We start from the raw sequence: 23,630 nt of genomic DNA on the forward strand, positions 1-23,630 counted from the left end.
CCATGAAGAGCAATTCAAGACCCTGGGGAAATACAAGGAAACTAAATCAGACTGAGCATGTCAAAACCATCTCAGGTGATAGAGTTATGGGAGAACAAGGAAAGATGCAGACAAATATGGGAAGGGAAAATAGGTGCTGAGTGCTTTGAAGCCTCCTGCGTCAATCCAGCTGGGACCAAGGGCATCCTGACCTTCCCAGGAAGCTGCTCAAGAGATTTGTCTTCAAAGTCTTCAAAAACCAAAGCTGAAAAAAAGATAGACAGTAAAAATGAGGGCTGAGTTATTCTGACTGTATACTAAATGGTGCTTCTAGCCCAGAATTTGGTGAAAAAACAGATGTCACATTCCACTGGGGGGAATGGTGACGAGTTCTTTTAAAAATAGATGGTCTAGGATGAAATTAAGTCAACAGAGACAACCTTGTATCTGTGAACCAGTTATTGGTAAAGAAAAACAACAACAACAAAAGAAGTTGTCCCTACTAAAGAGTGTTAGAAAAGACAGATAAAGAGGAAGGAAAATGGAAAAGGAATGGGTGGAGAAGGAGAGAGAGAGAGGAAGAGAGGAGACAGAGGTATAAAAAGCAGGCATTACCACCGGCAGGATGGGGAGTGCTGTCTGGAGGGTACAGTGTTGTTGGTGTTCTGCTGACTGCCTGTCCCATGTGAGATGTGAAAGGATTGCCAGGCAAAGTCTCCCCAGAGATAGGGTCTTCTCCTATCTTGTAGTTGACTCCTGCAAGTGACACATGTGCAATCCCTCCTCCACATGCTTCTGACAATCAGTGTTGAGACAACCCAAAACTAAATTGGATCCTCGAAGCAGATCAGCTATATCCTGGTTACTGAGAGAATGAGATGTTACACTGTCCATGGTCATGTGAGAGTGAGAACTACCAGGTTGAGCAAACCCAGTCAAAACAGTGCTCAACCCTTTGCCATCACTTCTGGTTTATAAAAAAGACTGTTTTGTGATGTAGCCAAGAACCTCAGTTAAGGCCTTCTTCCTCATTAGCTGTTCACAGATCCAGAACTGAGATCATCATCATTTGCAGCCATGACTGGGAGCAAATGAAACTAAACAACTGTAAGAAATGAATTTTCACCAAATTGTGTCCCCTTTTACTGGAGTGTCTTAAGATCTAGCTTTCTTTAAAGTACTGTTTCTTTTGTGTTCTTTGCACTGGTGAAAACTTTCTAAGAGAGCCAGCTGTATTTAATTCAGAAAGAAATGTTTTCTGGGGAATGACACAGAAGCCAAATACCAGGAGTAAGAGATAGAGAAAACAGATGAAAATAATGGGGGAATACTATCCTAAGGTAATCCTGAAGTATCCCAAGGGACACTATTAATTGTACCTTTTGGAGAGAAGAGTGCAAGAAAGAAAAAGAAGCTAGTCTCTCCTTGAGAAGCTACTTAGAGTTGATATTTTGTAGATGATTGCCTATGATTGAAAGAGACATGCAGAGAATGAGCATGAAAAGGGAGCACCCTGTATGTGTAACTGAGCAAGTGTAAAATCAAAGTGGCAAATCTCCCAGTCTCTCCTCAGTTTCCTCCAGCTGCAGATCAATTACATGATAAATTGTTTAGAAGAGAATTATAGACGCAAGGTATTAAAACCAAAATAACAAATACTACAAACATAATGCAGGGAACAGAAAATGAATCAAAAATAAACCTGACTCCTGTTGTGTGAAGATCAAGATTTGTCAACTCCCCAAGTTTTCAGCCTGCTGTCTGTGTTCAGAGCTGGTTGCAACCTGGTAATCATCTGTTGTAGCCAAGTCTGTCTATGAGTATATGTGGGACAGATAACATTTTCTTTTCCAGGTGTATTTGAATAAATGATATTAACTATTATTGGAATAGTAGGGGACTCACAGAAAAGAGAAATAATTTAGCCTGAACTGCAGTAACAGTCCACAGCATTTATGGCTCATTTTCGCTTGTGTGGCTCTAGGCAGTGTATGAGCAAACCTTCTCCAGATGCATAAGAAGGTTGCAACAGGAAAGTAAAAAATAATTTTAAGCAGTTACATTTGGAAAATAAACAAACTGAAGAATAAATTTAAATGAGGCAGGAGAAGCTCTTCAGTTCCTGAGCAGTCTTGACTGTTGTTTCTATTCAAACTCAGGACAAGAGAAGCTCAAAATCCAGGGAAGGAAAGATGGATTTCCTTGTTCAGCACAAAGTATGCAAAAGGTACAAAAAAGGCAAAGAATATATATGATCCCTGCAGGATATAGGTCTTGTTTCAATCAACATATACTCTCTGGATGAAGGAGATGAAATCATCCCAGATGTACACAGTGCTGTTTCTCTTCTCTATGCTCTTTACCTGAGGTGCAATCTGAGGTGTTCCAACCTGCAGTGGTGACATTAAATTACAGAGGACAAGGACTTTCCTGTGTTTCCTTCCCCAGCAGAGAACACCAGGCCATCAAGAAGGTTGCTTCAAACTCACATGAGCTCCGAAGTATTCACACGTGATGCTGCTGGAAAAGGACTCAGAAGGCGAACCCCTTTGCTTATATTCTTTATCCCAGATGGTTGATTGATTTATGAACATGGGAAATCGCAAGTCCCCCAGTGACAGCCCAACAAGTATTTTGTTTGGTTAAAAATAGAAGAAGCTCAAAATTACCAGTCTTTATGTTTATAGTGATTTTTTTTTTGTTGTTAAATATTTATGTGAAATATGCTATCCTCTTCTAGAAAAAATATCATCTGTCAGTGTGATTGAAAAAAGCAGAGGACTCTTGCTTTTAACTGTCAATTTGGTTAAGCAAAATCAGCAGTAATTTTTTTTCTAAGATGTCAGCTTTTCATTAAAAATGGCAAGTAAAGGGTGATGAAATCCCGTAGAACTCATCCCTGGCTTTGCTGCTGCATTGTTTTTTTCTGCAAATTGCAGCAAAATACTCTTGGAGCCCTCCAGCCAGAGTACCTGTGTGTCTCATGTTCTTTTGGAGATCTTGGCTAGGAGAATTACTGGACTTAAAGCCATTGACGGCATGGCTAGAAGAAATTAAGTTTAATATGTTTGCCATAAATCAATGAAGCAGACATTCTTTCAAGTACTGTCCAGGTTTTTTAACGCTCTTCCATTGTATTTGTAGGTGCAGAGCAGTACCTTGCAGCTTCTCTGTTGCTGTGCCTGGCCTGAAGGGAGGGTTAAACCCAGCACAACCCTTTGACAGTGTGTTGGTGTGTTGCTCATGTCTAAGAAGAGAGAGCAAATGTTGTTTTCAGAAAGGTTCCCGAGGCTGTGTTGATTACATATATTTCAGGCGTTTTATGTTTTTGCAACCAGTTTCCCACCTGCTTCTTCTAAAGGCTCAAGGTACATGACGTCTGTAAAGCAGCCTGGGTATTTTCCATTGTTTGGACTGTGACTCCAGCTGTGCCCAGTCTGCTTCCCTGGTGCTTAAATAAGCAGTACTTTAAATCATTGTACTGTGGAGAGAAAACATATTTCAGCAAAGGCTATGGTTTTCTCAAGAGCCTTGGAGGTATGTGTTTAGTCCTTTCAAATCTCAGTGAGATTTTGAATACTTGCAGATACATTTCAAAACCCCCCCAAAACCTCTGTCTGAATAATTCCCAGGTTTGCTGCTCCTCCCTGGTCTATCCTCCTATATCTGCACCTGCCTGCGCATCACTGTGTTTATTCCAGGAGCTCTCCAGGCTTTATCCTGAAGGAACGTGTCCAGAACAAGCTGAAATATTTTGGAGTATGTACTGAGACATTTAAATTAGGATGAACCAGACCAGGCAATGGAAGTTACTTACAAAAGATGGCTGCTGTCTATTGCTGAGGTCACTCAAACAGTGAATTTGGAAGTAATGGGGTAATAGCAAAATTTATTCAGAATTAATGTGTTCATATAAATATTCTACAGTAAATTATTTGCCAAATAACATTCATTACTTTGCAGCAGAGGTCATATAATTGAGAAAATGTATTTGTGAATAAATTATTCAACAATTAATGTAAAATGTAGCTGCTAAATTATTCACAGAGACGAATTCACCCAGTTCTAATGTATTTCCACTCTGAAAGTGGTTTTGGGTACATGAGCATTTGTCCCTGCCCATGGCAGGGGGTTGGACTAGATGACCTTTAACAGTTCCCTCCAACCCAAACCTTTTAGAGATTCTGTGATACGAGGGCATGTCTCCTGCAGCTGGTAATAAACACCATTTACTGTCTCTCTCTGAAGCTGCAGCTACTGAATTTCATCCTGTGGGGAGCCTCACCTACATAAATCCATAGAAATGTTTCTTTTTGTCTCAAATAACCTGTTGTTTGTCTGGAACATTTCTCCCAGTGTTGACTACATTGGTATTAGGAAAAAAGAATACCACAAATGCCAAATATTGTTAAATTTAATTTGATTTCAAGACTAGCTTCACTGGAAGTCATTATGCCACATCCCAGCAGTCCAAAGTGTTTTTAAGAACCCAAACCCTCTAAGCTTACAGAAATTAACAGTCTTTTTCCATGAAAGAAGTGTTTTGGCCTCAATCTGCAAGATCATTATGTGAACCCTCAAATCATAGATGTGCAGCAGGGACTCAAACTCCAGTTTGTTGGGTATGTTTGGGAGAAGGCGAGCAGAGCTCCAATTGATTGCTAGATTGACTAATAGCAGGGACCCGATGTGACAGCACTGCTTCTGCTCATCGACAAGTTCTTGTCTTTTCTCTGAGGCAGAGAGGATCAGCACCGAAATCTGTCCCTTTGTGGGATCTCAGGGTGGGCTTGTGGGGCTGCTGGACTCACACAGCAGCCCTGATGTGTCAGAGCTCCAGATGTTGTTTGCAGGACAGGGAAAAGGTTGGGGATTCTCCGTGGTCGCTGCAGTGCCAGACAAGTTAATCAAAGTGCAGGAGGGAGATAGGAATTACATGTGTATTAAGGAAGTTAAGACGCGACAGAAAAAATGAGATTAAAAAATGTCATTTTTTCTAGCTAATTGTAGTCTAGAGTAGCAAAAAATAGCGTGCTTCCTGAAGTAAAATGTGACTGTAGAGAAATGCCAGAGACAAGCATTATAAATTCACATAATTCAATCCCTCATGTTTCCTCTGTTTGAGTGAGGAAGCAACTTTGGCAGCTGTGCTCACCAACTGCTCCAGAAATGAGGAGTGGGCTCCTTTAGGGAACAGCCAGGGCTGCTTTCAGTCACAGCCAGCTGAAGAGTGACTTTCATCCTGGGCAGAGGCATCCCACGGCACACAGGAGTCACTGACATATGTTCCCTAGCTATGTACCTTGGGGATGCCTTTTTCTTGGATTTCCTTGAATGGAGGCCAGATTTCTGGATGCACATGCAGGGATGTGAGGAGGAGCAAATGCAGAGCCTTTGCCATTGGCCATCTTCCCCAGGTGGTCTCAGGTGTGCCCCCCTCCTGCCCAGCCCTCAGCCCTTCCAGCAGCTCTTTCTCAGCCAGGGTGTGTCCATTGGAGGAGGTAAAATTCTCTCACCTCAGGGCGGTTTCCTACCAGAAGCAGCAAATGGTTTGTTTGCTATCAGCCAACTTTATTTTTCTTCCAAGCTCTGTTTGAATCAATCTGCTTGCGAGTGGAGGGGAAGTCTCCTGCTGAAAAACCATTTTAACCCAGTCATTTTTCCTAAGAGCCAGATCTGCATGTTTGGGAATATTTGGGAATCAGACTCTCAGTAAATTTATGGCCCATGATGAAGTGTTAGGGGCAATTTTTGAGAGCGCCTTCCAGTGCAAATGGGGCATGACAAGGCACATAAAAAAATATGTGGACTTCCAGAAGCTGAACCTGTGGTGTTGATTTAAATCTATTTTTGGAAGTTTAGCATAGTCTTTTTTTGATAGAGTGGAAATCTTACCTAAAGTGAGCAAATAACTTTCTTTTATTCTCTACTTCAAGGACATACTATTTTAAGATAGCTGCTGTCTGTAATACCCCTTACTTTATTTTACATTTTCTCCCATATATCATAACCAAAAATTTGGAACAGATCACTTGTTCCATTGACACAATTTCTTAGTCCCACTGAACCAGAATGGCCGAATTTGCAGTGTTCATTTACAATTTCATTCCGTGCTGCTGAAGTGTAATGAATACATGGATGCCTCAGAAGGAGGCCCTGATGCCTTGCAAAATAATCATGAAAATTAACCAGCCCAAGCATAAAATGTACTCTTGGCCTTACCATGATCATATTGGTATTAATCAGACGGAAAAGAAGCTATTAACTGAGTTGCAAAGACTATGAAAGAAATTATTAATTTCCAGTGAGTGAGATAGTTGAGTTTTCACAACAAAACTCTTTTATGCTCTCCACAGTCACAATGGTTGCAGCTGCCCAACCCCTACCTGCCTGTGAAAGCTTTTTGGCGGGCAGGGCTGGGCACAGTGGATTGGTCCTCGGCAGCTCTGGGCCCCAGAACTCTCAGGATGAGCTGCTTTGCCCTGTATTTTTGTGCGAAATTTAGCAACAGGTTCTGCGTGAAGAAAACATGTTAGGCTCTGGAACATTTCACACTGCATCTCTCTGTGGTTTCCCTGAACTAAATTTGCTTTGTTTTTATGTTTGGTGGCAGGAGCAGCTGCTGTCTGGTGCTTTAGCAACCCAAATGGTGTGCCTGAGAGAAAAGAAATCTGGCTTGATAGGGCTCAGGCTCAAAGGTGGATTAGTACAGCTTAATGAATTATCCTGTGTTAGCCGAGCAGCGTGTGCCTGTACCCAAAAGGTGAGTGAAAGGCAGGTCAGAAGACCTCTGTGACATGGTTTCACCCAGCTGAGTGTGTGCCTGGCAGTGCCTTCCCGGGGATCAGGAGGTGGCAGTGTTTCTGTGCCACAGCACTCCTCCTGCTGCTGCCTCTTCATTCCCTGCACAGTCTGACAGGAGGGCGTTCTGACTGCACAGAAATATACTTTTTATAATCACCTCTAAGAATATTATGACAGGCGATTAATAATCTGACAGCAAAGTGACTATTTTTAATGGCTTTAAATGAAGGCTTTAAACCAATCCTCACTGTAATCCCATTACTGCAGGAGACATTTGGCTAGTTCAGCCTGCGCTGCCTTTGCTCTACCTTGGTGACACCTGGGCTGGCACAAGCAACACAAAAGCCTCGGGGCAGAACTGACCTGCTAGGGCAATATAACTTTGTTATGAAACATCTTAATTAGCCACAAAGGAGCGTCGGTTTGCAGAGAGAATATTATGGGTCTGAGGATAGACACCTGGTTTTTAAAGGGGGACACTGAGGTGTCTGTGGCACACAACAATACTGATTTTCCTGTTACACAACATAAAACTTCATCCAGTTTCTGCTGAAAACTGAGTTTAAATAGTCTGCAAGGTGAACTGGGAGCATTCCCAGCAATATTTGGGAGCTTTAGACGTGATTGAAGCTGACAAGTGCTTGTTGGCACACAGGCATACTTGGTAAGGCTTAGTCTGATCATAGGTACAGGCTGCCTTACTGCTGGATTTCATCTGCTTCAGTTTTCATTTGAGAATCTAAAACCTGTTACTAAAGCTCAGGGGAAAATGTGTCTTAGTCTTAGATAGAGCTCGTGAAAAATAATAAAGTCACTCCTTGCCTTATAGAGAAAGCTGTTTAGCTTTCAGCTAAAATTGTGGCTTTAGCAAGATACTGAACAGTACAAAAACTGTTTTTTCCTGGGGTGTGTGCCAACACACAAGGTCTGTATTTGAAAGAGGATTATTAAAATATTTTGAATGATAATTGGTAAATGTTACATTGTACATGGATTAGGTCCAGAATGTGACAGAGACTGCAGTTGGCTGTGATTCAGGTAAGGAACATGAATGATTCACAAGGTTGGTGGAAGTGGAGTAAGTAATTCTTTCATCTTGATAATTTTCTCCCTGAAGCAAAGTATCTCACATATGGTGACAGCTTTGTAAAATAGTGTGATGGCCAATAAGGATAGGGGAGCTCAGAAAAGACCTGCTAAAGCAGATTTGATTTGATATAAAGGATGGAGCTTATCTCTCTGTCCTTTTAAAGTTTTTTTTTGTTTTGTTTTGGGTTTTTTTGGTATTTTTTCCCCCTTTCTCTGTCTTCCTTTCTATGTAAGTAGAGAACTGTTAGGAATGAAAGGTAGCTGGCCCAGTGCATGAATATATCTGCTTTGATAATTCTGAGAGCTGTTTTATTCAAAAAGAACGTGCAAAGACTTAGAAGAATGTAGTTACTTGTGTAATTTGAAAACCTTGGAAAAAATCCTGAGGGGCAATAGTCTGAGGAACAAATGCAGTTTACTTGTCTGGGAAAATATAGATGTAGCTTTTATGTAGCTTTCTGATGTGGCTTTATTATAAAATACCCATGTGATTTGTTTTCAGTTGGCTGTTCTCCAGACAGAAGAGCCCTGAAATGCACTTAGCATGTTTCCAACTGCTGCTCTCCGGGACCTTCTCACTTGCTTTACCAATGGCCGTGAGAGTACCTTTGCCTGAGCTCGTCCCATATTCTGGTAGGGATGGGGTGTAATCCTTGGAGGCATCCTTGCAGTTGGCTGGAGGAGGAGGAATCACATCTGCTGCTGAACACAGGTACAATTCCTTGGCAGATGCTGAATCTTGCCAAAGATAAAAAGGGAGGACAGTGCCTGTGCCAGACATAGCAGAAATGGCCAGAAGCTCTTGGTTTCTATGACCATGTTCACCTCAAAATTGCTGCCAGACTTGATACTCTTGACAGAATGATTTAACATAGAATTGACTTCCATATCTGTTTCTACCTTCTTTTCCTCCGCTTCTCTTTGTCATTTGGTTCTTGAGATATGGATCCTTCTGGGTTTGGGGGGTTTGTTTGTTTGTTTGTTTGTTTATTTGTTTGTTTGTTTTTCCTTTTCCTTTCTTCTCCCGTTCCCCTACTCTCCTGAGGCCAAATTGCAGGACATCAGCATGGTGCCTTGTGAGCCTGTAGGCTCACAGTTTTGCATTTATTCAGCAAAATGTTGCTCACGTGATTTATGCAAGTGGTCAGAAACTCAGGTTTTGTTTTGTATCCTTCTTATTATCTGTAGTCATAGAACTTTGTGGATTGGGATGAAAGCCGACCTTACTAGAGATAAAACAATGTTGCTCAGCAAATCCACTTGCAAGAAAGCTCAAAAGCAATTACACTAGGTAAACAAGAAAGGATGTGGTAGATCTTGTCCCTTTTCCTAGCTGAGTACAAAATACAAAACTGATGGGATTATTTGATCTCACATTCCCAAATCCTAGTGTGCATTATCTTTGCCAAATGACTTTTATGTAATCTTTAGTGTTCATAAATACGTTAACAAAAAAAGTACAATGAAAGCAAAAAGCATAAAAATCAAAGTATTACTATGTGAGCATTGTGTTATCAGGTTCATAATTTGTTGTGTTTTGTTGGGATTTTTTTTCACCTGTGAAATGCAAGACCATTGTCTTGAATACTGCAGGAACTCATTATGTTTTTTTCCCCAGAGTGTAAATTCCTAAAATATCTAATATGGTATGGAAGCTGAACACATCTTATTTGTTTAAAGGAATGAAGAAAATTTTGTGTTCTTGATTTTCACCTGAACTAGTTGCATTTGTTTTCCTGGTTTCTATTAGATTCCAATAAATTGGATCAAAATGGAGGGATTCCCTCTTTTGGAGATTCACCCGTTTTCTGGTGTCGGTTTGTCCTTCTGAGTTTTGTCAGCATAGACCATAAAGCTCCCTGTCCCTGCCCTGCTTTAGAGGGCACGGTGAAACCTTCAGCTTGCCACCTTGTCTGTGGGTTTCTGAGCACTCAGCAGTAGGGAAGAAATTGTAAAGAGCTGTGTAACAACCATAATGATTCTTCATTTCGCTGCAGCTGCCATCCAGAGGGGCTGTTGTCCCTAAATTCACAGCCCAGATGGTGCTGTGGCTTCTGTCCTGAAGTTTTGAGCCTCTTAAACACTCCTCATAGCTATTTCTGAAGGAAGTGAATTACATCCTTTGTAATCAAATGTACAAGAGGAAATCAACTAGATCGTTTCTCCTTTCTGCGTTTCAGGGAAAGCAAAGTACTCCAAGAATTTCAAAGAGTTAGAAGCACTGATTTCATGCTGTCTGTCTGGTGCCTTGTCTATTGAACCAGCATATGACACTCTGTGTGTCCAGCTTGTGCCTGTGACCTGCACTGTAACACAGCAGACATGAAACCACTTCAAAATCTTGTTCAGATACCATCCTGGCCTCATCTTCCCTTTCTGAGGACCCAGGGGTGTACCTAGGGAACAAGAGCATCTACTTTCATGTGAAATTAGGGAATGGTGCCTTACATTATATCTTGCATTTCTGTTTATTAAGTATATTGAGGTTTAAAAGCTTGCAAAACTCCCCCTGGTCCAGATTTGATTGTGCATTCATTGCTCGTTACCAACTGGCATGCTGCTTTGCTCTACAGTGGTGCTTGCAGGAATATCCAGTATAATAAGCACTGCAAGACAGGAGCTCCGGAATCAGGACACACAAATCCAATTTTACACCTTGGAAATGATGAGGCGGAAAATGGCACATGCATGAAATAATGTCACCTTAAGTTGGGGAAATTTTCTGAGGATGCCATTCTGCTGTAGGAATGGATGGGGGCTGCAGGTCTGCCTCTCCTACCCTTACAGCCAGGAAAAAAAACATCTCCAAAAAAGTATCTCAGTGCAGGAATGGCATCTCCACGTGCAGCACTCTTACCGTTCCTAACTCTGCTGTGCAATTGCATTTCCATTCAGTCCTGCCTGACATTTAGACATTTTGCAATAGGAGATTCCATAAGATGCCCACGTGCTGTGTGAAGTAGCACCTTTCATTTATTTAATGCTGGCATGCTGGTAATTTCATTGCTCAAACTCCTGTTCTCATATTATGAATCAGTAGAAAAAGGATACATGGATCATTTTCATATTATGCCCTCTACAATCATAAATAGTTTAATAAAATTGCTTCGAACTGTACTGTAAAGTGAGAATGGAGATTTAATAATGTTCTACAAAAGAAAAAAAAGCTGTGTCTTTTTGTTTTTAATCCTTTAGGATGGTTACAGAAGAGGAGAAAGGATTGGAGATGCAGTGTTTCTTAACTTAATTGTAGCTGGAATGAAGTTAGAGAGAACATTGTAGGTAAAATAGCTATGCAGTCAAAATGTTATTTTATCAAAGCTGGAGGATTTTGCAGAGGCATATTTATTTCTAGGATCTTCTTGCTGGGGACTCTTGGGTGGGTCTGTGGCAGAAAGCAGTATTTTACGCACTGACCTCTGCTGCAAAGAACTTGTGTTAAAGACCCTTTTATTTCAGATGAAGAGAAAGCAAGAAAAGGAAAAAATGCGTTATAATTTTCAGTCCTCGGGACTTTGCACACTGCAGGCCTTCATATATGTCCTTTTATAAAAAAAAAGTGCAAATGCATCTCTTCTTCATTTGGCAGGAAGGCAAATTTTGGCATCTTGGCTTTTACCTTGAAATAAAAATGGTTGATTTCTGCTTAGAGTATTTCATTTTCTCTGACCTTGCTGGGGAAGTCTAGGGAGCACTGGGGAATATCTACAGCACATTCCTCATACTTGGCTGGGGGGGTTTGTTCAGTCAGCCAATTGTTAGCAAAGATTTGTATTGCTATTTATTTTAAACTGTCACCTTAGGGGACCTGTCACAGCTCGGATTCAGTGGTGCTACAACCATCATGTAGATGGGTTCCCCCTTGATGAAGAATCAGAGTTGTAAAGTAGGTGAGGTAGAAAGTGTGTGGGAGGAGGGAAAGGCTCTCGTGGAGGGGAAAAGGAGATGTGAACTGATCTCCTTGATCTTGATGGGAGCCTGTAGTAGAGTTAGAGCTGCAGGTCTGGCATGCTCAAGGTTCAGAGGAGCCCTTCAGCCCCTCCTCAAGCCTGGGGAGCTCCTCTGCCTCCCCCTGTCCCAGGGACAGCCAGGAGGTGCCTTGCAGTGACCCAAGAGAGGTGATGACTTAGCAGATACTCCCTGTGTGTCCAATAATGTTTGCTTATGAGATAAGTGATGCTGGCTCCCATAAAGCTCCTAATAAAATACACCATGGGTAGTAATTGTGCTCTTTGTGCCTCACAAACTCTTCCAAGCATCAAGACCTTGTTTCACTGGGTGCTGTGCAAATGAAAAGCTGTCTTACTACTCCCCCAGCTTAGAATGTTTTCTGATCACCTCTTTCCTCAGGAGAGGACAAGACAATGTGTGCAGTGATCCCAAACTGCGAAATAAAAAAGTCTTAGCTCGCCATCTCTTGCATCAGTTCCTGGTATTATTTTGTAGGCCAGACACTGGAGATGAATGCAGAAGGATGGTATTAGTATGTCAGTAAACTATGAATATAATGCAAATAATAGTTCATATAATAAGTGATTGAGTAATGCAATAGAAGGTAAAGACTCAGTTGTGAATCCTCAGCCTTTTTTTTCCCCTAAATAATGGTGTACTTAGGTTCTTCCACCAGTAGACATCTAGCTCTCATCTCCGTTCCTCTCTCGCTTTCCTTGGTGTGGAATCCTGCTCTGCTGCAGTTAGTGAGACCGTCAGTGCTGATGCTGAGATTTCACCCCCGGTACTTTCAGGGTCACTGAGATCTGCAATGGTTTCTGTGCAGAGACCTGGAGGAACTGAGAGCTGGGAGGAAAGTCTGCAGCCTGCTTCCCTCCCTCTTTTCTGTAGGGCAGAAGAGAAACTGCTCCTTCTTAAAATACCAACTCTTCAGATTCATTGGTGCTTTGCTTAACATGAAATAGTCTTGATTTAAGGGATATTGAAGCAGCTGGAGTCAGGTGATTTTTAGACCTTTCTGAATTGTTTCCTAAATGTAATGTAAGTTGCAGTGAAAAATTTACAGCAGTATGAGAACAGGCATTTTAAAATGTCAGGTTGTGTCTGTAAATTGCCATGTCTAGTAATAAACCCACCTGTCAAGTAACCGGCAATCTCAGCCTACTGGTGAATCTGATTTTGCTGTGTGCTTTTTCCTGAGTGAATCACAGAGACAGCAAAACTAGTGATTCTTTCTTATGCTCTTAACTTTTTTTTGAAATTCAGGTGAAAGTGAACATGAGCTGTCAAGTTAAATGAAATCAGTTGAACGCAACCCAAGAAGATAAAATTTTTAAGCTGCGTTGTTAAGCATTTAAATCAGGAATTCTTTAAACTGGGATTTGTTCTTCAAATCTGCTCTTTAACATAGTTATATGCATAAGAAAGAGTAACCTAAAGAAATCTTCCTTTAAATATTTGGTTCACCATATGTAGGATATTATCCTTATTGAGCATTTTGAGGAGACATACGATGTGATGTCTGATGGGCTTTAATTCTTCTAGCTCAGCCATCTGATCTGAAGAAGGAAGCAAAATTATAGCCATAAAGCTGTACCCTCTGATTCACCTTCCTCTTCCATCTATGATTTTTGCAGCCAGGATGCATAAACCCCATAGTCAGCATTCAGATGTTTGGATATATAGTTAGCTCATTTCTCTATATGTGTCCTCAGAACAGAATAGTAAATCTGGTTATTTCTGAAAACACTATTCTGCAATATTGTAATTATAATTCTTTCAGCATGTTTGTATTTAAATGTGCTATATGAGAGGAATAAGACCATGTTCTTGGAGTGCTGTCTCTGAAGGTCATTAGGCATCAGTTGTATCAAAACACTGAAAAAATACCAGGGGTATAAAGCCTCTGATTGACACTTTTCCAAAATTCTTTGCCCATTGTCTGTTACTGCTTACTCTTCCTCTTACCAGCACACACAGAAAGTTGTAGCAAGGAGAATTTACAATAAACATCGGAGTCTTCCAAAGTGCTTGACATGAAGAAAGTGTGTGCCTGCCTCTCTGCTTTAATGGTTGCTGAAACATATCCAACTAAATTGCAAAAAGGCTACACTTTGACCCTGAAATTCTGCCAGCATCCTAAAATATATTTGATGTACAGTTTGCCCAGAAAGGTGGGCATGTGTTTGGTAGCTTAATTCTTGGGGCTTTAAAATATTTTTTTAACTGAATTTATTTTCATGCATGTTCAAGCTCAGGCTAGAATAGTTTTGGTATCTCTTCCCTACAATAATGAGTGCAGAACTTGTCCCAGGCTGGGACTCCCAATAGCTGTGCTTTGGGTAAGGGCAGCTAGAGAGGGTCAGCAACATGCTGTGGTGGCCTCCCTGTGCCTGGTGACTCTTGCAGTGCGTGTTAATTACGTGGTCAGGAATGGTTCAATCTCTGATTTTCAAGGCACGTTCAGTCCTGGAGACTTTTAAAAAAGAATTGTGTGACACTCAGAGAATAGTAATTTTAGCCTCCAACTACCTCCAGTTATGGATGATGATTGTTTCAAGGGGTCTTCAATTTTCCATCAGTACTTCCACAGTAAAATCTTGCTTTATGGTCATATTTCTGTATAAGCAAGGAGAAAAATTTTGGGTTTTTTCTTTTCTTTGCAGATAAATTGACAAAGAATCTCTGTGTTTAACTGTGCTTCAGTTAAACTGGTCTTCCCCACCCAAGCTGAGGCAGATGTTTCAGTGCTGTGAATATCTCTTGTGCAGTGAATATCTCTTGTGCAATGAGGGGACCTGAGCACAGGAAGAGCAGGGATGGTGCAGAGACTTGATCCCAGGTCTCCAAGCAACAAGCTGGGTGTCAATCCCATTTGGGCGGCTACCAAAAAGGATGCTCATTTGGGCAGAAGAAACATCAAGAATGTGGCAGACACAGAAAACAGGGGCAGGGGGATTTAACCAGAGAGTAACTTGTGTAATCGCTAATTACAGTTCATCTATGGCCTAATAAAGATCCAGATTGAACAGAGCTGGGAGATGTGCCAGCTTGGTGCCATGCCAGAAATCAGCCTGGCATTTTAAACCCCATTCTGGTCAATCCTGTCTGCGCGACAAAGCACTTCTACAAATATTTACCAAATGCATTGTTGCTGTGGGATGTTACATGCCCTTGCCTTTGGTACATCCCTACCTCCTCTCCCGTGGATAGTGCTTCACCTGGTGTGGTGTATAGCAGGATAGCTTTAGCACTGCTGTATTGCAGAAGGGTAAATCTGATTTCCTCAGGAGTGTTATAAAAGCAAAGAGGACATAGAGGACATTTCTGAAGCTCAATAATTGCACAGATGTATTTGGGTTGTTTATCAAGTATTCTCTTATATCCCATTCTCCCATCTCCTTTCAACTGTTGCTTGTCCCAGGCCACCCTTATTGTTAGAATTTACCAAAAAAAAATAGATTTTTTCCCCTCTTCATGATAAAGCTTCATGATCCAAGTCACCTACAAAATCACATAAGGCCCGGACATCTGAAGTTGCTCGGGTTTTACTGAGAATGCAAATACTCTTGTGAAGCTGTTTTAGTTGTTCTAAGAAGAGATTAATTTGATTAGCTGAGAAATGCTGGCATGGCTGATGTATGTTTGTAATGGGTTATACTGCCATTTCTTATAGGAAACCTCATGGGCAAGGGATTCAGGAAAGGGATCCTTTTAGGAAGTTCCTCTAGTAAAGCTGCTAGTCCACCAATTAATAATGTCCCTTGTTCATTAGCCTAACAGAATACTCTTTGTTAGAAAGCCACTGGACTACTGGGAAAATAAAGGTTGGGAAATGGTCACTGTACCAGAAATGACTGTGAGAGAGTATCCTAACTCTGAGAGGGTGCATCATGCAGTGCGTCTCCTCAGAGCCACAGAGGTGTCCCTGTCAGACACACCACTAGCTGGGGTGTGCACAGTGATCCCGAATGCATGTTGGCAGAGTTGCTAGAGATTCAAGCTAGTGTGGATGCGTGATAAAACAGGTAATTTCCTTAAGCTGTTTTTATCAGTAAAGAATGAAATAGCTTGTCCTCTTTTGAGTGACTCAACTTTAATCCAGCTAAGAAACAATGCCAGGCTTTATTGGTGTAAAGGGTCTTGCTTTGCTCTCTGCATGAATTGTTCCTGTGCTACGAATCAATAAGAACCTGCAATATTTATGTGACATCCCAAAATCCTCTATACAAAAGATCACTCTGACAACAAATATATGAAAATTCCCTCCACTTGGTCCGTTAGAGCTTTCAGCTGGAAAACGTCATCAAAAGATGGCTCAGCTGAAACATGACCTGCAGCTTTTCTTGAATGGATGTGACATTGGTGATGCAAACTATCAATGCCCTCAGAAAGGTGCAGTTAAAGAGCATTTTTATTTATTTTACAGCATCAACCTCTGTGCCCGCAAATGAAATCATCATTTACAAATGACTTTAACACAGAAACAACCATCTCCTGCAGCAATTTTCACCTCTAAGAGCTGGAGAAGGTCTGTGTTACTCTCCACTGAGTAAATGGAAAGAAAATGGGAGGTTTGTTCCTTTGGGTTTTATGGGTACAAAGCTGGGTTTACTAAATCACTGCCAAGTGCTCTTGTAAGATTCTTGTTTTGTCATCTTTTATATCTACTTATCTTATTCTTTCTTTAATTGTGGAAATTAATATTAACTGGTGCCAATTCTACTTTTTATTGAGACATTACCCGAAAAGAAGGGGGTGGCATAAACTCCTTAATTCTGTGCTCAACTTAGCCCATTAGTTCTAATATTGTAAAATAGTTTTATTCCTAGATCAGATTCAGCAAGCAGTAGGTGAAATATGGCTATTGCAGAAGAGAGGCATAATATTCCTGACTGTGCTTTTTACATATAGTGTGGCATCTCAATTAAACACGATGGAGTTTTTTCAAAGGCTGCTGAGCAGACTATTTTTAGATGAAGAATCTGGTACAGCCCACTAATGAGAAGTTTATTCTTTGCTGCTGCTAGCCACAGCCTCTTTCTTTTCCCCCTCTTAACTTTGTTTAAAAGCCAAATAAGTAAATATTGCTGGGCTTTTGCCTTTTTAATCTGAAGATCAAATAATTCCCATGAGGAACTCCTGTCTCTTCTTGTACAGCTGTACTCCATAATCAAGGGCCAGCATTTTAAAGTGGTTGATAAATATTAAGTGCTTTAAATGCTGGGTGCTCGGTTTGACGTGTTCAAAAGGGCTGATTTTCAGAAAGTCTCCTGACACCCATGGTTAAAATCTCAGGCTTTGCTAGCTGGCTCCACAGAATTCCTGGCCAAACACCACGACTTTGTAGTGGCATCTTAAAGCAAGATTCTTTAACAGGAAGGGTGGTGTCTTGTGGAAATGGTGCCATCGGTTTGAATTTACCTTTGGGCCTGCAAAGTAATACAGGAGCTCAAATGCATCTCCTGTGGATCTGCCTCCCTGTTGCGAGGTGCAAGTGAGAGGAGGGTGACCCAGGGACCGGGCTGAAGGCAGTGGTGTTGGTGGCAGCACAGAGACCGGCAGGGATCCTGAAGGATCCTGCAGAAATCAGGTGGAGTTGAGCTCGGCTAAAGGCAGTTTTGGCCCTCTTATTTAGGTCTGTTTGCGCTCTCCTCAAGCATATGAATCACATAAACTTGCATGTGTGTTCATTTACTGCTCTGCTGCTGTTCTTCTGCCACCTCAGAAGCTGGAGGAAGTAAATTACAAACTGCCACTCAGCAAGAAGTGGTCATAACAAAAGTTTCTGAAGGCAGAGCATGTCTGTGCCAGCCACTGTCTGCTCTGCCATCAGCTGCTGAGGCATATGGCAGAGACTTCAGTGGAATAAATTTACTTTTAGACATCTGACATTATTCTTCCTGCACACCTCTCTTTGCAATGCTAAAGACATCTCTTCTAACAAGATCTTCACATGTACTTCCATGAAAGTTAGCTGAGCTGTGATTTATTCCAGCTGAGCATCTGACCTTTGTAGTCAACTTGCTGAATTCCCTGGCAGTACCTCAATCCTGAAGGGGCATTCTGCAGCTGCAGAAGATGAAGGACATTGCTTATGGTCAGTCATGAAGAGTTCAAACCTTCACAGGGAAAAGTCCTTTATTTCAAACATGTCCTAATGGAGGCAGCCTCTCACGGGTGAGGCTCTCTCCTGGTGTCCTGCCATGCCAGTCTAAGGAAGATGGCTCTTAAAAAGAGGCTTCTGCCATTATGCCTAAGACAGTTGAGGATTCTTCAGCCTGGATGTGGTGCAATGAACAGCTTTTAATTTGTCTTGGAAATTAGTAATTTAAGATAAATCTTTTCTTTGCTAAGATAAATTACTCAGTATGAATCACTACCTGAAAAGCTTCACTTTGTGCACCACGTGAATCTGGAGCAACTCCTCATCAACATCAGTAAACTTAATTTAAATAGAGTAAATCTAGAGTGAATGCATCTGGAATCAAGTCTCATGTCTTCAGACATCTGCAGTGGTTTCAGACCCGAAGGGAAGCTGTTGAGACACTGCCCGTGGGTGATTTTAATGCCCCACAGGGGAGTGTCTCTGTGGTAGAGTGGCACTACTCATTAGCTGCAGGCTCTGAAGGTGAAATAGATAAACTAAGATGAAGGGAAAGAAAGCAGGTCGGAAAGCTGTTGGTAGGACACCTCTGCCTGTGTACACATGAGAAAGCAGCCTCTGAATTTTCTGTGTGCAGAGACTGTGTCTCTGTGTGTGAACAACCCACCTGTGGGCATGGGAGGACACCTTCAGATCCTACACAGCTTGGCTTTTAAAGGCAGCTAAGTGATGCTGGATCACAAGCTGGCATTTCAAGTAGATTAAGTGATCTATGAGCTATGCATAATATTTTGTGTTTCCTCTGGGCTGTTTTGTCAGTCCCCACTGCCTCAGAGTCCACCACTGTCAGCAGCGGGGCTTAAGCTTCCTGGTCAGTGCATTACAGCTGGAGAGTGTTCCTGTTATGTGGCCAGGATTGGTGGCCTCCAACATCTGTGGGGGCCTTTGATGCTCATTAAAGATATAACTTCCAGATTTCCAGATTACCCACAATGTTCATCCAAAGGAAGATTTTCCAGTTACTCCACACCGAGTAGGGAGAAGGCCGTCCCCTGGGCTCATCCCTTGGAGGGTTTATAAGGATGTCCATGGGGATTCGGCTGAAGTGCAAGGGCCCAGTTTACTAAGGACTGTGAAGGAAGTGAGAGAAGTAGCTGTTTATCCAAACAAGAGGACGCAAACTTCAAAAATTCGAACATGAGTTTGAAAACATCTACTAACGCTTTACCTCTGCATTGTTTCTTAGCTCCTGCTTGGCCAGATGGCAAGGTGATTAGTAGCCCAAGTAGCTCTTATGCCAAGAACTTGCTGGAGAAGTGGTGATGTGGATTTGTGTTCCTTTTTCCTGCCTCTGCCACGTGCAGCAGCAAAAAGCTGACAGCAAAGCATGTGCACATGTCCCATGCAGAGCCCTCAAACTCTGATGTTTCTAAAAAAGTAAACCTTGGGGTGTACATTTCTCTGCTTTGGATGCTGGTGATGACTCTGTTGACCCTCAGCACTGCTGAGTTAATGACAGGTTTCTGCAGAGTAAGGTTTGCATGTTCCATCTTTGTTAGTGACTGTTTTTTGGAGACCCTCTTTCAGGCCCTGGTCGTTCATCCAGACAAAATCAGCAAAAATAGTCATCTTCTCCTCATACATGGTTGTTTCTGAGCATGAACAGTGGACCTTGGTGTGCTTGGGTGATTTCAGCAAGTGATAGCAAGCAATGACCCTGGATCTTGTACTGGTTTTCCTCTGTTTCCACACTCAATTCCAGGGCTAAGGTAAGCAGCTCTAGGGAAATCTACTTTCCTTGATTTTCATCCCCCTCCGTTAAAACATTAAAAGGCTCTTGAAGATTATGATCCTGTAAATGAGAGCGCTGCTGGGAATTAGAGTGCACTATTGGCTTTTTTTAGAGCTAGTACTGAAAGTAAATTTGCTTTGGTGTGTTAGTGTTTGTGTGAATCGCCATGCAGGGGGAAAGGCCTTCCCAAGTATTTTGATAGATAGGAAAGAGCCCATAAGTGCACCTTTAAATCATTTAGAATCTTGTAATCCTTCTTTAGTGTTAGCACACCTTCAGAAGAGTGAATTTCCCATGCACCATGTCTGACAATGCTTAATTCTGGATCCAGTTAAAGGCAGCTGGGAGGAGGCTGGCTGAAAATTTCAGCTCGAAAATTGCATATGTTCCATTCTGTCTGGGTATTGCTGACATAAAAATGGATCAGGAGAGTCTCTACAGCTGTCAGTGTGTTTACCCCAGTGCTAAACCAGTGTGATAAAGCTTCATCTGGTATCTGTCATGAGTCATATTGCTTAGTTTTTTCATGTCAGTATTTTTTTTCTCTGTTTTTAGTTTGGTATGACAAACAACATATGTAATTTATTTTTAAAAACCCACAAGCCTTGGATGATGAAGACCTAGGCAATTCTGAAGTGTGAGATACAGCAAAACCAGGGTAACTAATGGCTAAGATACTTCTGATCCTTCTGGGTCATCGTGTTACTGGGAATTATACACGTGCTGAAGTAAAGCAGGTGTTTAATTCATTTTTACAAAGAAATGACAGCTTTAATCTATAAATACATTGAAATCTATAATCCCCAAAAAAGCTGTGAAAGGGAGAGTTGGCCATAAAAGCAGAGAGTTGACAGCTCAGTCTGTGGATGTTATTTACCTAGACTTTCGTAAAACCTTTGACACCTGTTACTTTGGTTTTTCTGAGTTTCTTTATTAGCCTTTTGATTTTCATAAATGGAGTCAGATCTTTTAGTTACTGTAGAATATTAGAGCAGTTTTCTACTTTTCTCACAGAAGTAATATAAACAAATCTTTTGTTTTTCATTCTCTGTCCTTTGTTTGCATATTTCTAACCTGAGAACAATTGTAACTGACAATTCGTCTGGCCACTGAGGCTGAGGGGTGGAAACCCCAAAAAGCCAATCTTCTGCTAGACCCACAAATGTATAAAAAGTAAAAAAATAAACAAAGGGCCCTCTTCTCTCCGCTCTTTCAGCTGGGAGCTGGATCAGAAGAACCTCTGCGAAAATCTCTTGTCTGCGTGTGATTTCTTTGTGCGTCTCGGTGACAGACACCATGTCACATGGAATTGTTCTGGAGAAACTGACTGCTCACGCCTTTGCCAAGTGCATTGTTTGCTGCTTTGAAAACTGGCTGGATGCCTGGGACCAGAGTGGTGGGGAATGGTGTCACACCCAGTGTGTGGCCAGTCTCTGGTGGTCTTCTTCAGGGCTCAGCTCTAAGGATGAGTGAAGGTCTTTCTAAATTTTGAAGAAAAGAGTTTGACTCAAGCTATGTTGAGCAGTTTGGCAGTCACTTGCCCACTCTGTTTAGGCACCAGGGAGAGGAGGTGCAAAGCTCAGCTCAGTTTTAAGGAAGAAGCAGCTGCTTGTAGTGGGTTCAGGGGTCTGTTCTGAGGAATTAGCAGAAGTTTGCTGCACTTCATGTGACCCAACTCGTTCAGTCATTCTTGTCATAATGATGTGGCTTCATGCGGGAGAAACCACTCTGGGCTGCTTACAGGTTTCCTGATCTACTGTCAGGGAACCCAGTACATGTAAAAATCAATCACTTAAGATAATTATTGAGCTTCTGGGGAAGACAAGAGCTGAGATCTTACCTTGATCCTCCAGTGACAATACAAAGCATGAACTCAACAGGGCTCTCTGGTAAGGATGGGTGTTATGGGCAGCAAGACTGTTTGTGACAGATATGTTCAGTCTTCCATTCAAGAGGAAAAAAAAAAAATCATTTTTTAGACCAAATGTTGTTCTTGGACTTCATCCATATTTGGGTTCTTTGCATGACTTTGCACCTTGCTGTGGTTTTGCCAGAGTTTTTTGCCGAGTGTTTCAGGTTCAAGTGCAGCCACCAGCTCAAGGAGACAGTGAGGAATGGAGGGGCCTGCTCAGGGACCAGATAGGACATGGCCCTCTAGCATGGCACAGTGCTTGAAGGAGGGCTCTTTCAGATCCTGGCACCTGGTCCATCCCCTGTGCAGACCTGAGCATGGTGGTGATTTTCTTCCTAGCACAGTAAACTAAAGGGATTTCAGGAAAACTATTCTCTTGGTGTGCAGAGGGGGCATTTTGATGAAGTGGGTATTGTTGGTCAGTTTTTGTCTACAATTTGTCTTTTCCTCATGAATTTTCTTTCACTTTCACATTGCATCTTCAAAGTGTGAATACTACTTCTTGGTCATGATTCTTCTCCTCCTTTCCTCTTCCTTTGGTAAAACTACTTTGGATTCTGGGCTGAATCCTATGTTTGAGTCTGTATGCTTTAGACTCTTGTTACTCCACTAACACCAAAAGCATTAGTTTTGTGCAACTGGAAACAGAATCAAGCTTTTTATCTATTGCTGGATTGTAGGACATATGGCAAAACAATCTGTTTATTTTTTAATATATTGCCATTTGGGGCCAAATTCTGGGAGGTTTTTATGTTGTTGTTCCTTTCTCTCTTGACAACCCTAGGGACAAAGGGTACTGAATGTGCAGAGCATCTCAAAATGGTACTGTGGGGTGACTGGCTGCTGCCTACACAAAGGCTTGTGGAGAACACTCCCAGCAGTGTTCACAGAACACAGCTGAGCAGGTGGATGTTCATGTGAGGCCATGCCTGCCTCCCTTTCAGCTCTTCTCTTGCTGGGCATGACACCAAGGATATTTCCTGCTGTTTTCCTTACACTCTGACCAAGTGTTGAATGGGGTTCCTTTGCCTTTTTTTCTTTTAATAGCCATTTTTCCTTTAATCAGTGCTATCTGAGGCTGGGAAAGATAATAACCCTGAAAACTGTTAATATGAGGAGGTATTACAGCTCCAAAATTATTTTCCAACATTGATTAATATATTTTAACCTCATTCGAATTTAGTTTCATCTTCCTCCTCCTTGCCTTCCCACTCATCAGCCCTCTTTTTACAAACTCTGGTATTCCCAATACACAGGAGAATGTTTGTGATCTCATCATAGAACCTATATCTTCTTTTGGGCAGTAGAGTATTAAGTTTTCCCTCTACATCTGCAGTAGTAACATAATTAACTAAAGTAATAATAATTCTGACATTTTGCTGTGCTAATATGATGGTCATTGCTAGTGTAATCAGAATGGAAAAGTCTTTTGCTAGTGGCAAATATTTGCAGTCAGCACAGAGCTATTGTTTTTCCATTTTTTTTCCCCATTCCATCTTGCCTATTTTTTTCTTTTATTTTTAAATTTTATTTTATAAGAAAGAGCCTCCAGAAAACTTTAACTTCACGTTGCCCCTGTGAAAATTTAAGTCCAGTCCTGTTCTCTCTGTCTGTCATGCTTGCTGACTGTTCATGGACCTCTGTCGCGGGAGGGTTTGGGCATTCATCACTGAAATTTGTCATGAACAGCTTTTACCTGTAGATGTCCTGGATGATTGTCTCTCACCAGAAGGCTGGAGTCATTCATGTTTCATGTGCTTCTCAGGGGGCAATTGTGTGTCTGCCTGGGTCTGATTTCCAAAGATTCTGAGTGTAAAGGTTTCCAGCAGTGCTTTCCATGGGCGCTTTCGTGGCTTAAAAGCCTTTCTGAAATCATCAACAGCCTGTTTCTTTCCCATTTTGCAGGAGAGATGGACTGCAGCATGGGAAGGGAAGTCAGTGTTTCAGTGGGATGGTAGGAAGGGGCAACAGGAGCCCAAGCAGCCTTCTGTCACCCA

This window comes from Hirundo rustica, chromosome 7 (assembly GCF_015227805.2).
Source record: "Hirundo rustica isolate bHirRus1 chromosome 7, bHirRus1.pri.v3, whole genome shotgun sequence".
Taxonomy (NCBI): domain Eukaryota; kingdom Metazoa; phylum Chordata; class Aves; order Passeriformes; family Hirundinidae; genus Hirundo; species Hirundo rustica.